The sequence below is a fragment of the Notamacropus eugenii genome, chromosome 3, assembly GCF_028372415.1.
Source record: "Notamacropus eugenii isolate mMacEug1 chromosome 3, mMacEug1.pri_v2, whole genome shotgun sequence".
Classification (NCBI taxonomy): Eukaryota; Metazoa; Chordata; class Mammalia; order Diprotodontia; family Macropodidae; genus Notamacropus; species Notamacropus eugenii.
Genome location: NC_092874.1, coordinates 208,058,039 through 208,071,924, shown reverse-complemented (window position 1 = coordinate 208,071,924; position 13,886 = coordinate 208,058,039). Strand labels below are relative to the sequence as shown.

General features: G+C 36.6%; 1 long non-coding RNA gene across 1 annotated transcript; it reads right to left on the bottom strand.

Annotated features, from left to right (window-relative positions):
- Nucleotides 1–11,591: 11,591 nt before the first annotated feature.
- LOC140533860 (uncharacterized) lies at nt 11,592–13,582 on the bottom strand. The gene is made up of 3 exons (XR_011977083.1): nt 13,178–13,582; nt 12,410–12,519; nt 11,592–12,010 (listed from the first exon to the last, which is right to left on the bottom strand). It is a non-coding gene; the product is annotated as an uncharacterized lncRNA (long non-coding RNA).
- Between the last annotated feature and the right edge of the window lie 304 nt (nt 13,583–13,886).

The following is a 13,886-nucleotide window of genomic DNA, read 5'->3' as shown; positions in this document are numbered from 1 at the left end:
TTACAGGGGCTACTGTTCTTCCAGGTTTTGAGTGAACCATCATATATTCAATATTTGTGTGTGATTGTTTTCTTAATTACTAATGATTGATTTCTCATCATATAAATATATGTGTACAAATATATTTCTATGATTGACTTTCTTCTGCACAACAGAGTTATAGAAATGACTGCATTCATGCTGGATATGAAAGTAGCTGGGATTAAACTGTAGAGAACTGAAAGGTACTGCTGCTACGAGGAGAGCAGCACTATATAGAGGGTGAAGTGAGGAAGTCGTTCATGAGAGTTGAGGAGATAAGGAATTGAGTAGTTAGGATTTTGGAGGGAATAGCAACATATATGTTGAGTACTTAGAATAATGGTAAGATCTGTGAAAAGAGGAAGACTGTGAGCCAGAAACAAGCTCTGATAGAACTTCTCTGAGTAAAGGTTACCTTTCTTGGACCAAAGTGCATAATACTTGCATTACTGCATGAGAAGTACCTGATAAATTTTGAAATGCTACATAAATGTGTACCATTGTTTCTCTCTTGTTGGGGACAGGAAAGGCAGGGCTTATAATATAACAAATACCTTTAACCTATGCCTTGGTATAGGCTTAGCCATGATGCATGGCTTAACTATAATACTGGATTTAATTTCCATAAAAATCAACAAAGAAGCAAGTAACCTAGTCCTCTGAAAGAACTGTAATGCCTCAGGGCCACAAATCTTCTGAGTCAGAACTTCATTAATATTCATCATTATAAGGATTTATTGGAATCTAACAAAGGGAGAAACAGACATGTACAAGTCTTATGCATTAAAAAAATCTCTCCAAACACACCGAAGCCAACAACCTACCTCCTCCCACACCAAATTTCCCCAAATATCCAGATTAAGAAATACAGTCTTTGTAGTGGTTTGTTTTCTTTCACCCATGCATCTATGCACTTAGCTATAGATCCCTCTTGCCTTGGGTTCAAGCAGGCTTTCTTTAGGTTCCCTAATCATAAAAGAATTTCTGAGATACAAGGCAAATAAACGGATTGTAAAATACACCCAGAGAAAGAAATGGCAAACCACTCCAGTATCTTTTCCAAGAAAACTCCACATGAGGTCATAAAGACTCAGATATGACTCAGTCAGTACGTGATTGAATCAGTAAGCATAACTGAATAGTTAATGTAACAGATCCTGGCTTTGGAATTCTAAAAATTGGATCCAAGTTCTGGCTCTCTCAATTAATCACTGTATGACTATGGGCAAGTTACTACAATGTATCAGAAGCTCAATTTCCATGTCTTTAAAATGGAGAATATTTTTTGGCCTGCCTGATTTGCAGGGTTATTTCAAGGTTCACTTGAAACCATAGGTACAAAGGACTTAGCAATAAATAAATCACCATGTAATTGTCAACTATTATCATTATCAATTATTATCATTAAGAAGGGCCAAATAATAAGGGGTATTTGGAAGGGTCAGATTCAGGAAACTGAAGCCAACAGAGGGAAACAGACCTCCCCTGAGTCAAACTGGTAGGAAGTGGCAGAGAGAGGAATCAAAGCTAAAACTTAATATAGGATACTCTTTTCCCCACTATAATCTTTACACTGTCTCCCTAAACTATGGCATTATCTTTTTCCACATCAATCAACAAAGGAGTCTTTGCTCCCACAGCATAGAAGGAATTTGGAGCAGGAAAAGTACCATGGTGGACTTTGACCAGACTCTACTACGAACTCCATTAAATTTTGATTCTATAAAACCAGAAAAAGGAGATATTCCAAGGGCAATCAATAATATAGTAAATATTTTACTATGCAGCAAGTCAGTCAGTCAATAAGCATTTTCTGTGCCTACCATATGTGAGTCACTGTGCTAAGTAAAGCGGATAGAAAGAAAAGCAAAGGACAATCTTTGCCCTTGAAGAGCACACAATTTAATGGGGTAGACCACAAGCAAAGAAATATTTTTTATACATAAAATAATCAAAAGAGAGAAAGTACCATAAATACTTTTGTACATGTGGGTCCTTTTCCCTTTTTGATGATCTCTTTGGGATTCAGATCTGGGATCTGATGCTGGATCAAAGTGCATGCAGTTTTATAGCCCTTTGGACATAATTACAAATTACTCTCCAGAACTGTTTGATCGTTTCATAACCAACAATGAATGCAATTCCAATTTGCACACATCTTCTCCAATATTTGTCATATTACACAATCTGATAAGTGTGAGATGACATATCAGAGATTTTTTTAATTTGCATTTCTCTAATAAGTGCTTCTTAAACTGTGGGTCTGGACCCCAAGTTTAAGAAGCCCTCATTTAGAACATTTTATATGACTATAGATGGCTTTAATTGCTTCATCTGAAAACTGCCTGTTCATTTCCTTTGACCATTTATTAGTTGAAGAACGGCTTGTATTCTTCTAAATTTGAATCCGTTCTTTATATGTTTTAGAAATAAGGCCTTTATCAGAGAAACTGGTTATAAAAATTGTTTCCCAGCTTCCTGTTTCCTTTCCAATATTAGCTGCATTGGCTTTGTGAAAAAAAACTTTTTAATGTAATCTAAATTATACATTATGTACTTCATAATGTTCTCTCTCTTGTGTGGTCATAAATTCTTCCATTTTCTGTAGATCATAGAGGTAAACTATTCTTTGCTCTCATAATTTGCTTATAGTATCTCTCTTTGTGTCTAAATTTTGTATCCCTGTTGACCTTCTTGGAATATGATATGAGTTGGTCTGTGCCTACTGCCATGCTATTTTCCCAGCAGTTTTTCTCAAATAGTGAGTTCTTATCCCAAAAGCTTGAATTTTTGAGTTTGTCACACAGCAGGTTACTATAGTCATTGATTACTGCATTTCTTCTGCACCTAACATATTCCATTGATCTACCACTCTATTTCTTGGTCAGTACCATATAGTTTTGATGGTTGCTGCTTTATAATGGAGTTTCATATCTGGTACAGCTAAGCCACCTTCCCTTTTATTTTTCTTCATTAATTTCTTTCATATTCTTGATCTTTTGTTTTTCCAGATGATTTTTTATTACTTTTTCAGATCAACAAAATAATTTCTTATACTTTGATGGATATGGCACTGAGGAAGGAAATTTAGGTAGAATTGTAGCATAGACTACACATCAGCAACTGATATTATTCCACATATTTAGATCTGATTTTATTTGCATGAAGAGGGTTTTGTAATTGTTTTCCTATAGTTCTTAGGTTTACCTTGGCAGGTAGACTCCTAAGTATTTTACATTGTCTACAGTTATTTTAAATGACATTAATCTTTCTACATCTTCTGCTGAGTTTTGTTAGTAATATCAGATTGTGTTCCACCTTGAGGAAGGGGAAGGAGAGGGAGAAAAAAGACTGGAACTCAAAAACCTTATAAAAGTGAATGTTGAAAACTATCATTATATGTAAATGGGAAAAATAAAATATTTTTATGTGGGAGGGGGTAGATTTTTTAAAAGCAGGAAGGCACTAGAATTGAGAGGCTGGGAAAGGCTCCCTGGAGAAGGCAGAATTCTAACTTACATGTAAAGAAAGCCATAGAGCCAGGAGACAGAGGTAAGGGGAAGAGTATTTCCAAAATGGAGGAGAACCAGAGAAAACATCCAGAGCCTAAGATGGCATGCCTCATCCATAGGCCAATATCACTGGATTGAAGAGCACATGGCAAGGAGTAAAGTATGAAAAGACAAATAAGGTGGGAGAGGGGAAGTAGGTTATGAAGGATTCTATGTGCTAAGCAAAGAATTTTGCATATGCTCCTGGAGATGATAGGAAGCCATGAGGGTTTAACAACATCATGGCTTAATGAAGAATGGACTGGAATGGGAAGAGAATTAAGGCAGGCAGACTCACCAAAAGCCTATTGCAATAGGCTTTCAAGTATGAAGTGATGATGATCACAGCTGTGCTAGCATCAGAGGATAAAAGGCAACATATTCAAAAGATGTTACAAAGGTGAAATCAAAATGAGAAGGGGTGGGGTGAGAGATAATGAGGAGTCAAGAATGACACCTATGGTGTAAGCCTTAGGGCTGGGAATCTTCACTCATATGAGTTGTCAAACAACTTCAGACATTCATAAAATATTTTTAAAATCATGAAGACTCGCTTTCATATAGCTACCATACCCCAACCAGATCACTCCAGTAAAATTCAGGCTGTAAAGTTCTATAGCAGTGACCTTGATGGTTATAGGGGAATATTGCATGTGGGCAGTGCTTGGAGGAAATATGAATTCAATTTTAGACATGATAAACAAGTTCACAAATTTAAAAGAGAAAACATCATAAGATATGTACCATGCTTTCTTTAATGATCCTGTTCATATAATTTCCCAGTATCCCTAGGCTAACATGGGACCAGTCATCTAATAAAAATAAAAGCAATCATGGGAAGACGTATGGGGCTTCTCTGAATCTCAGTTCCTGAAGAATGATAGAGGAGCACAAGAATCCTCATAGGAAATGGGTTTGGAGAAAGCCACACTCAGTTTTCCTCATCTATCCTTTGAATGCCTGGGACTATACCTCTCCATGGCGTTATTAAAGTGTTGCTGTAGTGATCATCCTCACAGAATCTATGCCCTAGAGCACCCCTCAAGCCTAATTTGGAGTCTATAAAGATCATCTAATCCAAACGCTTTTGCCCCAAGATTTTCTAAAATACTGAGATTCAGAGAGGAATCATTTTGTCTCATAGCTAGTACGCATCAGAGACATAGTTAGAACCTAAGTTTCTGATGTTATGTACTTGATATATATTGGAGAAGATTGGTCACTTGAAGTGTAAGAAAGGAACCCTCTGTACACCATGAAATAATAAAATCTAGGTATGAAAAAATACAATTTTTCTATTAAAGACAGAGACAGTAGGACAACATAGAGAACTGAATGGGCACATCTGAAGGCACACAAATGACTGAAGTTGCAAACACCTTATTGCAATTTTAGCCGTGAGCCTCAATTACTGAAATGTTTGGTTTTTTTTATACCTGACTCATAATAAGAGCACAAGAGAGGCCCAGAGCACTGCTTCACATAAAAGGAAGAGGAGATGTGATGATCACTGTAAAACATTATACCTGGTTTTATAACTTCTCTGTGAAGGACTTGAAAAAATATTCCTTCCTTTAAAGTGCTACCCCATGTCCCTTCAGTCACAGACCTCTGAGAGAGAAAGTAAGATACTAAGAGTAAAAGCTCACTGATGAGGTTACAGGAAGTAAAGGTTTTTGCTAAGGCCATCAATGACTTCCTAGTTTTCTGGGGTCAACTGGAACTCAAACACCTGCCAGGGAAGAGAGAATATTATTGTAATATTAGAAGGATCTGCTCATAGCACCTCAGAATGGAACACGCAACTGAACTGACTGAATCAGTCACACTCTCCACTGAGACTCTTGTAACTGTGTTCTGGTGTTAGAGGTGCTTTTACTAGGTGAAAATTATCTACTCCCACTTGATAGTCCCCATCTTCTGGTGAGCAGAGTCACCCTTTCGTAACTCTTTCTTTTAGAGTTGTAGACTTCCCCTTAATTTAGAAGTTTCCATTTAACTGTTCATGAAGTCCTTGGGGATTCAGGATACTGGTCCAACAGGTTCATGTTTAAAAATTTTAATTCTGCTTTACATAGCAAATAATTACATAAAATTTGTTACAAATATATTTTCCCCTGAGATAACAAGCATATGTATGGTTAAAATAATATAGGTTTGTTTTTGAAAAAATTCAAAGCCATCAAACACACAATGATTTCTAAGTGGCTACTATAGCAAAGTGAGCACTTCCAACTAAATGCAACTTGCCCTTGAAGCTTCTCAACTTGTCATCAAATTGTTTCCAAATAGTCATCTTCAGAGGACTTCAATATTTTAGTGAAAACATGTTCCCAATAGGTGATGAAATACATGGCCATACTCTCATTTGCATTCTGTACATCACAGATGTCTTTCATTCCCCTGTGTTACCATATAATTTTTATCTCAGCCATGGTATAATCACATGATCAAGTTATATTCCTTTTTCATTTGAAGCTTTTTAAATTTATTTTTAATTATTCTTATTAATTTATTTTTATTTTCAACATTCACTTTCATCAGATATTGAGTTCCAAATTTTCTCCCCATGTCTCCCTTCCTCCACCCCACTGTACATTCTCTCCATTCCCTCAATCTGCACTTCCTTCTATCACCACCACCAACCTTCTCTTATCTCCCTCCCTTCTATTTTCCTGTAGGGGAAAATAGATTTCTATACCCCATTGACTTTATGTCTTATTTCCCTGCTGCATGTAAAAATATTTTTTAACATTCATTTTTAAAACTTTGAGTTCTACATTCTCTTCCTGCCTCTCTCCCCATCTACCCTCATTGAGAAAGTAAACAATTCAATATAGGTTAGAGATGTATACTTATGCAAAACACCTCCATAACAGACATGTTTTGAAAGACTAACTATATTTCCCTCCAACCTATCCCATCCCTCATTTATTCCATTCTCTGAATTGACCCTGTCCATTCTCAAAAGTGTTTGCTTCTGATAACCCTTCCTCTCATTTACCCTCCCTTCTAACATTCGCCCCCTCTTATGTCCTTTTTCCCAACTTTCCAGTAGGTTAAGATAGATTTTCATACCCGGTTGAGTGTATAGATTATTACTTCTTTGAGCCAAATCCAATGAGAGCAAGGATCACTCATTCCCTCTCACCTTCCCCTCCAATGTAAAAGCTTTTTCTTGTCTCTCATGTGAGGCATTCTACTTCTCCCTTTCTCCTTCTCCCAGGACATTCCTCTCTGACCCCTTCATTAGATTTTTTAGATATCATCCTTGCATATTCAATTCACCCCCTCCAACTACCCTAATACAGAGAAAAGTTTCATGAGTTATAAATATCATCTTTCCATATAAGAATGTAAGTAGTTCAACTTTAATAAGTCCCTTATGATTTTTCTTTCTTCTTGCCTTTTCATGATTGTCTTGATTCCTGTATTGGAAAGTCAAATTTTCTATTCAGCTCTGGTCTTTTCAACAAGAATGCTTGGAAGTTCTCAATTTCATTGAAGTTCCATTTTTCCCCTTAAGTATTATACTTAGTAGGTGATTCTTGGTTTTAATCCTAGCTCCTTTGGCTTTCAGAATATCATTTTCCAAACCCTCAGTCCCTTAATGTAGAAGCTGTTAAATCATGTGTTATCCTGGTTTTGTTTCCATGATACTTGAATTGTTTCTTTCTGGCTGCTTGAAATATTTTCTCCTTCACCTGGAAACCCTGGAATGTGGCTACAATATTCCTAGCAGTTTTCCTTTTGGAATCTCTTTCAGGAGGTGGTCAGTAGATTCTTTCTACTTTGATTTTACCCACTGGTTCTGGAATATCAGGGCAGTTTTCCTTGACAATTTCTTGAAAGCTATTTTTTTTATCATGGCTTTTTTTGTCATGCTTTTCATGTAATCCAACAATTTTTAAATTATCTCTCCTGAATCTATGTTTTTTCCAGTGAGATATTTCACATTGTCTTCTATTTCTCATTCCTTTGGTTTTGTTTTATAATTTCTTGATTTCTCATAAAGTCATTAGCTTCATTTGCTCCACTCAAATTTTCAAGAAATTATTTTCTTCAGTGAGCTTTTGGACATCCTTTTCCATTTAGCCAACTCTTCTTATCAAGGCATTCTTCTCCACGTTGCCTTTATGAACCTCTTTTGCCATTTAGGTTAGTCTATTTGGGGATGGGGAGGTATTCTCTTCAACATTTTCTCACTCTCCTTTAGCAAGCTGTAGATTTGTTTTTCATGTTTTTCTTGCATTTCTCTCTTTTCTCTTCCCAACTTTCCTCTACTTCTCTTGCTTGATTTTCAAAATCCTTCTTGAGCTCTTCCATGGCCTGAGACAAATTCATGTTTTTCTTGGAGCCTTTCGACATAAGAGTTTTGACTTTGTTGTCTTCTTCTGGGTGTATGTTTTGATCTTCCTCATCCCAAAATAAGATTCTACACTTTCTGCTGTTTGCTCATTTTTCCAACCAATTACTTGACTTTTTAGCTCTTTGTTGGAATCCTGCCTTCAGAGTAGAGGTTAAACTGTTGGAAGCTTCAGGAGTTTTGTGTAGGTATTTTCAGTGATATTTCTAGGCTGCTGTACATTTTCAACTCTTCCAAGGTGGTATGATCAAACGAGAGGGGCTTACTCCTTTCCTGGCCTGTGCTCTGGTCTCTGAGGGACTGCAAGCACTCTTTTCTGCCTTGGAAAGGTGAAGAAAATTCTTGATCTACTGTCACCACAACCTCTGCTGCACCAGCACTCCTCCTCACCCCAGCACCACCACCTAAGACTGCAACCCAGATCAAGGCACGGGCAAAGGAAGAGAATGAAATAGGCCTCATGGCTGAAAGATTCTATGTTGGCCACCCAGTTCCCTTCTTCTTCCAACAAGTACCAACATTAAAGCCCTACTGCTCTTCTTTGCACTCCCTAGAGATAAATAATTTAGCAAAGAATCCTCTTTGGTTCACCAAAGAACTATCAATTTATCTAAGTTAGCTTCAGTATTGATTAAAACAGAAGATGGCAGAGTAAGATAGGAACTCACCTGAACTTTCCCAAATTCACCTCCAAACAGTTATAAAATAATGTCACAAAATGAATTCTAGAGCATCAGAAACAATGAAAGAATGGAGTGAAAATTTTTCCAGCCCAATACAACTTGGAAAGTCAGCAAAAGAGGTCTGTCTCACAGATGAAAGTGGAATACAGTCCAGTACAGATAGCATCCAGGCAAGCCAGAAGCAAGACCCTGAGCCCAGGTGCAGGTTAGTGACCATGACACAGAAAGCCTGAATAGCAGGCAGCTGAGAAATTTCACACCCCAAGAAAAACAAGAATGCTGAGGTCTTCTCTCCCAGAACAAGAAGCCTGGGATAGTACCCCCTCCACTCTAGGAACAGAGTCCAACTTTAAATCACAAAATAGCCTGGGAAATGAACAAAAAAATACTTGATCATAGAAATTTACTGTGGTGACAGGGAAGATTAAAACACAAACTCAGAAGAAGACAGCAATTTAAAAATACCTATAGGTAAAGCCTCGAAGAAAAAATCCTGAAATTGATCTCAAGCCCAAAAAGAACTAGCACTGTACCCAAAAAGGACTCCTAGAAGATCTTTAGAGGGATTTTAAAAGTTAACTAGGAGAGACAGAAGGAAAATTGGGGAAAGAAAGGAGAGTAATGCAAAGGAATCATGAAAAAAGAGTCAACAGCTTGGGAAAGGAAGAACAGAAAATATAAAAACATATACAAAAATTCACTGGAGAAAAATAACTCCTTAAAAAGAATTGGTCAAATGGAAAAGGGGGTACAAAAGTTGGCAGAAGAAAATAATTCCCTAACAATTAGAATTGGGCAAGTGGAAGCTAATGACTCCAAGAAACATCAGGAATCAATCAAACAAAATTTTATAAATGAAAAATAAAATTAAATGTGCAATGCCTCATTGGAAAAACCTGGAAATTAGATCCAAGGGAGACAACTGAAGATATGATTTAAAAAGTGGTTTGGGGTACACAGGGATCCTGGGCATTATGTTTTAAGAAAATATCAAGGAAAACTTCCCTGATATCCTAGAACCAGAAGGTAAAATAGAAATTGGAAGAATTCATCAATCACCTCCTGAAAGAGATCCCCATATGAAAACTCCCAGGAATATTATAGCCAAACTCCAGAACTCCCAGATCAATGAAATAACACTTCAAGCAGCCAGAAAGAAACAATTGAAATACTGTAGAGTCACAGTCAGGATTATACAGGATTTAGCATCTTCTACATTAAAGAATTGAAGGGCTGGGAATATGATATTCCAGAAGGCAAAGGAGCTAAAATCATAACCAAGAATCAGCTACCTAGCAAAACTAAATATATAACTCTCAAGTGGAAAAATGGATATTTAATGAATTAGGGAGCTTTCAAGCATTCTTGATAAAAAGACCAGAGTTGAACAGAAAATGTGACTTTCAAATACAAGACTGAAGAGAGGCATAAAAAGGCAAACAGGAAGAGGAAAAAAACAATGGATTCAATAAGGTTATTTCCCTACATGGGATTATGATATTAGTAATTCTTAGGAATATTATCACTATTAGTCCAGTTAGGGGGAATATATATACAGAGAGAGGGTTTGAGCATGAGTTCATTTTGATGCGATGACATAAAAAACATAAGGGGTGGAAAACAGGATTGCACTGGGAGAAGAAAGAGAGGTAGAATGGGGTAAATTATCTGACATGAAAGAAGAATCAAGTGGGACTAACATACACACTCAATTGAATATCTTACCATATTGGAAAGTAGAGGGGAGGGAAATAAGAGAAGGAGAGGGACTGACAGAAGTGAGAACAAATTGAGGGAAATGGTGGTCAGAAGCAAAACACTGGTGATAAGGGAAAGGGCAAAAAGAACGAGAAGGACAAACAGGGGTAAAAAAGGATGGAAGGAAATACACAGTAATCGTAACTGTGAATGTGAATAGGCAGTATTCACCAAAAAATGGAAGCAGACAACAGAGTGGATTATAAAACAGGATGCTACCATGTGTTATTACATGAAATACATTTGAAAAACACACAGTAAAGGGAAATAGCTGGATCAGAATCCATCATGCTTCAAGTGAAGTACTAATGGAAACAGGTAAGTTAACAATGCTAAAGTACAAAGAAGTTTAGGATTTAATGATTGCCTTCTCAGGCAGCCAAAAGGGTGGGGAGAATAATAGGAGGGGTAGTGAAGGAGAGACAGAGTATACTTTTATCAGATCTCCTAAGGAGACATTTCAAATTAGATGTCTGAGAAATCTCGAATTTAATATGTCCAAAACAAAGTCATCATCATTTCCCCCAAAGAAACACTGATTCCAAGCTTTCCAACTTCTATTTAAAGAACCACAAGTTTTCCAGTCTCCCAGATTCATAATCTTGGTGTTAATGTCAATTCCTCACTTTCTGTCATACCACAAATTTAATTAGTTGCCAAATCTTGCTGTTTCTGCCTCAAAATCTCTTTTATCTCATCCCTTCTGTCTGCTCAGACATCTACTGTCATCATTTCTCACCTGGATTATTGGTCACTTTCCTTCAAGTCATTCCTCAGTTTAGTCCATTCTCCTCTTTGCTGATAAACTCATTAACCTTAAGGACAGATATCACTTTGTCATTCCCTTATTTAATAAAATCCTTATTTCCTTGAGGATAAAATATAAGCTCCTCCACAATCTGGCTCCAACCTACCTTTCTCTTGGTTGCTTACGCAGAACACCACATCTCCTATCTTCTTCCCTTTGTATTGCCCATCCCCTATGCCTGAAAAGCATTCTCTCTTCACCTCTACCTCACAGAATCCCTTTCTTTCTTTGGTATAACTCAAATACCAAATTCAAATAATTAATACCTGAAAGTTATTCCTTCCTGATACCCTTAAATGCAAATGCTCTCCCTCTCAAATGACCATGTATTTATTCCTTTTATGTTACATATGTGCATGATATTATATGAATAAATATAAAGCAGTTATTCGAAAGCATGTGTTATATAAACATCACACAGAGTATCTCCTCAGAAAATTGAAATGAACAAGTAGTTTCTTAGAGATCTTTTGAGAACAGCAGAGAATGTACATAAAGTCACCTTTCTGTTCACCAGACTGAATCATTGAAGTCCACTAGACTTCTCAGGAATAACTGTCCTAATGTCCAGCTTTCAGATTTCTCTATTTTCCATCATCTTCTTCAATATTCCATTCACCAGCACAAGCGTTTGTGCAGCTGCTTAAATCAACTCTGCCAATGGCTGTTACCTCAAAGTTCTCCTTGATCTGCTTTTCACTGAAGCTTTTCACCGCCCCTTGCTGAATCTGGTATCAGCAACCTGAGCTGGGGTCCGATTGTGCTTCTCGGAATGGCTCCCAAGACTAGGTCTTCCAGGAGAACGGGGAACTCTTCATCTGTTCTGCAAGGGAAAATACACATTTTGATATCTGTGGTCAGGGAAAAGGGGTAGACTTAAATGCCATGTAGATAGTAATAATTCTTTAGCTTTTTGCATTTTTCAAAGCAATTCCATGGACATCTCATTTGAACCTCATCATAATCCAATAAGGAGGGCAGAGGAAAAGTTATTATCTTCTCTTTACATAGAATAAAAGGGGCTTAGAAAGATTAAATTATTTCTTCAAGATCATCCAACTAGTAAAATGCCAGAAGTCAAATGGGAGTCAAATCCAGTTAATTATGACCCAAATCAATGCTGTTTCCATTACTCAATGTTGCATAATTTGTAAGCATGCACAAATTTGGGTAATCAACTTTATTAGTGATTAAGGAATCAATTACAGACCCCCTTTCTCACCATGGAGGCTCTCTGTGAGACCCCAAAATACTATATGCTGCCAATATGACGTCCTTTGACTTAAAGAACTCCAACAATTTGCTCTGGTTCAGGTAACGATGGCATTCCACCTTCAGTACAATAAATACTGAAGTTTTAGCTCATAATCATAAGATGCATGAGGGCAAAAAGAACAATATTAAACAATATTCAACATGTTAATAATTAAAGGACTTGAGGATTACCTAGCAACACCCAAATCACAGATTGTTAGTATGAAATATATCTATTTAAGATCCTTTTCACATAGAGCCGTTAGCACTGAAAGGGGCAGAAAAAGTAGTTTTGAATTAAGGAACAGACAGGCATCAATTAATAAAGGATGTAAGATTCAGGTACAGTAATTGATGAATAGTTTCATGGCTGAAAGAAGTAGGAAAAGAACTTTGGTTTATTAAAAACTGATTAAATGTGTTGGAATAAACAGAGTTTTCAGGTATTACTCATCTGAGTAGTTGTGAATAGAAAATCAACTGTCTAATAAAAATAGTATCAAATGACCTTATGGATTATATAGGATGAAATCTTGCATGTCTGAAAATCTTTGCACTTTAAAGGATCAAATAAGTAAGTTGTATCCATTAAAAACTGGGAAAATGTGAGTAGGAAGAAATAGTTTCCAAAAAGAATGAGATTTTAGAACCATGACGAAGATTAAAAAATTGCAGGGAACTATGGTTCCTCCATTCATAGGAAAGAAACTGCACTAGAAAAAAAAAATCATTTTACCTGTTTGCAGACAGGTTTATATTTCAGCCCAGTTTTATTCAGGATCATCTCCAATTGCCTGTGGTTGAAGTTGGACACTCCAATGGACTTCACTAGGCCTGTATCCTTACATTTCTCCATGGCCTGAGTAGAGAGGGATTGCAAACCCCTATGGAACCTTAGAGGATATGTTGAATACAATCCTTCCCCCATTCATTACCAAGCATTGGTCTTTTCACTTCCTCTCCTCTGATTTGAAAAAAGAACCTCAGGAGAAAGCATGTCACAGAACTGATGCAGTTTAGTGAAAAATCTCTTTTATTTTTCTCTTTAAGTCAAGGAAACCAAAGAAAAGCTATTGCCAAATCCCAAATAGTAACCAAACCATGATTTGAGTTCAGGTCTTCTGACCTTTCTACTATTCTGATTCAGAAGATGGCTCCTCACTAAGCATATTTCTAGTTTTAAAACAAAATGTTAACTGAATTTCATCTATGTGATACTGACTTCCACATACCTTTTCAATAAAAGTATGAAAATCTGGGAGTTAAGTGATGGTTTCAGTAAATGAAACTTAAAATCATAAGAGCCAAATCCAAGATACTCAGAAATATCAAATTAGCCTTTTAGCCTTTGAAATGGATGACAAAATCTCTACTGTCAAGAAACAGAAATAATAACAACCATCAGAAAAACAAAACTCCCAGTTTCTAACTAATTTTTCTTGTTT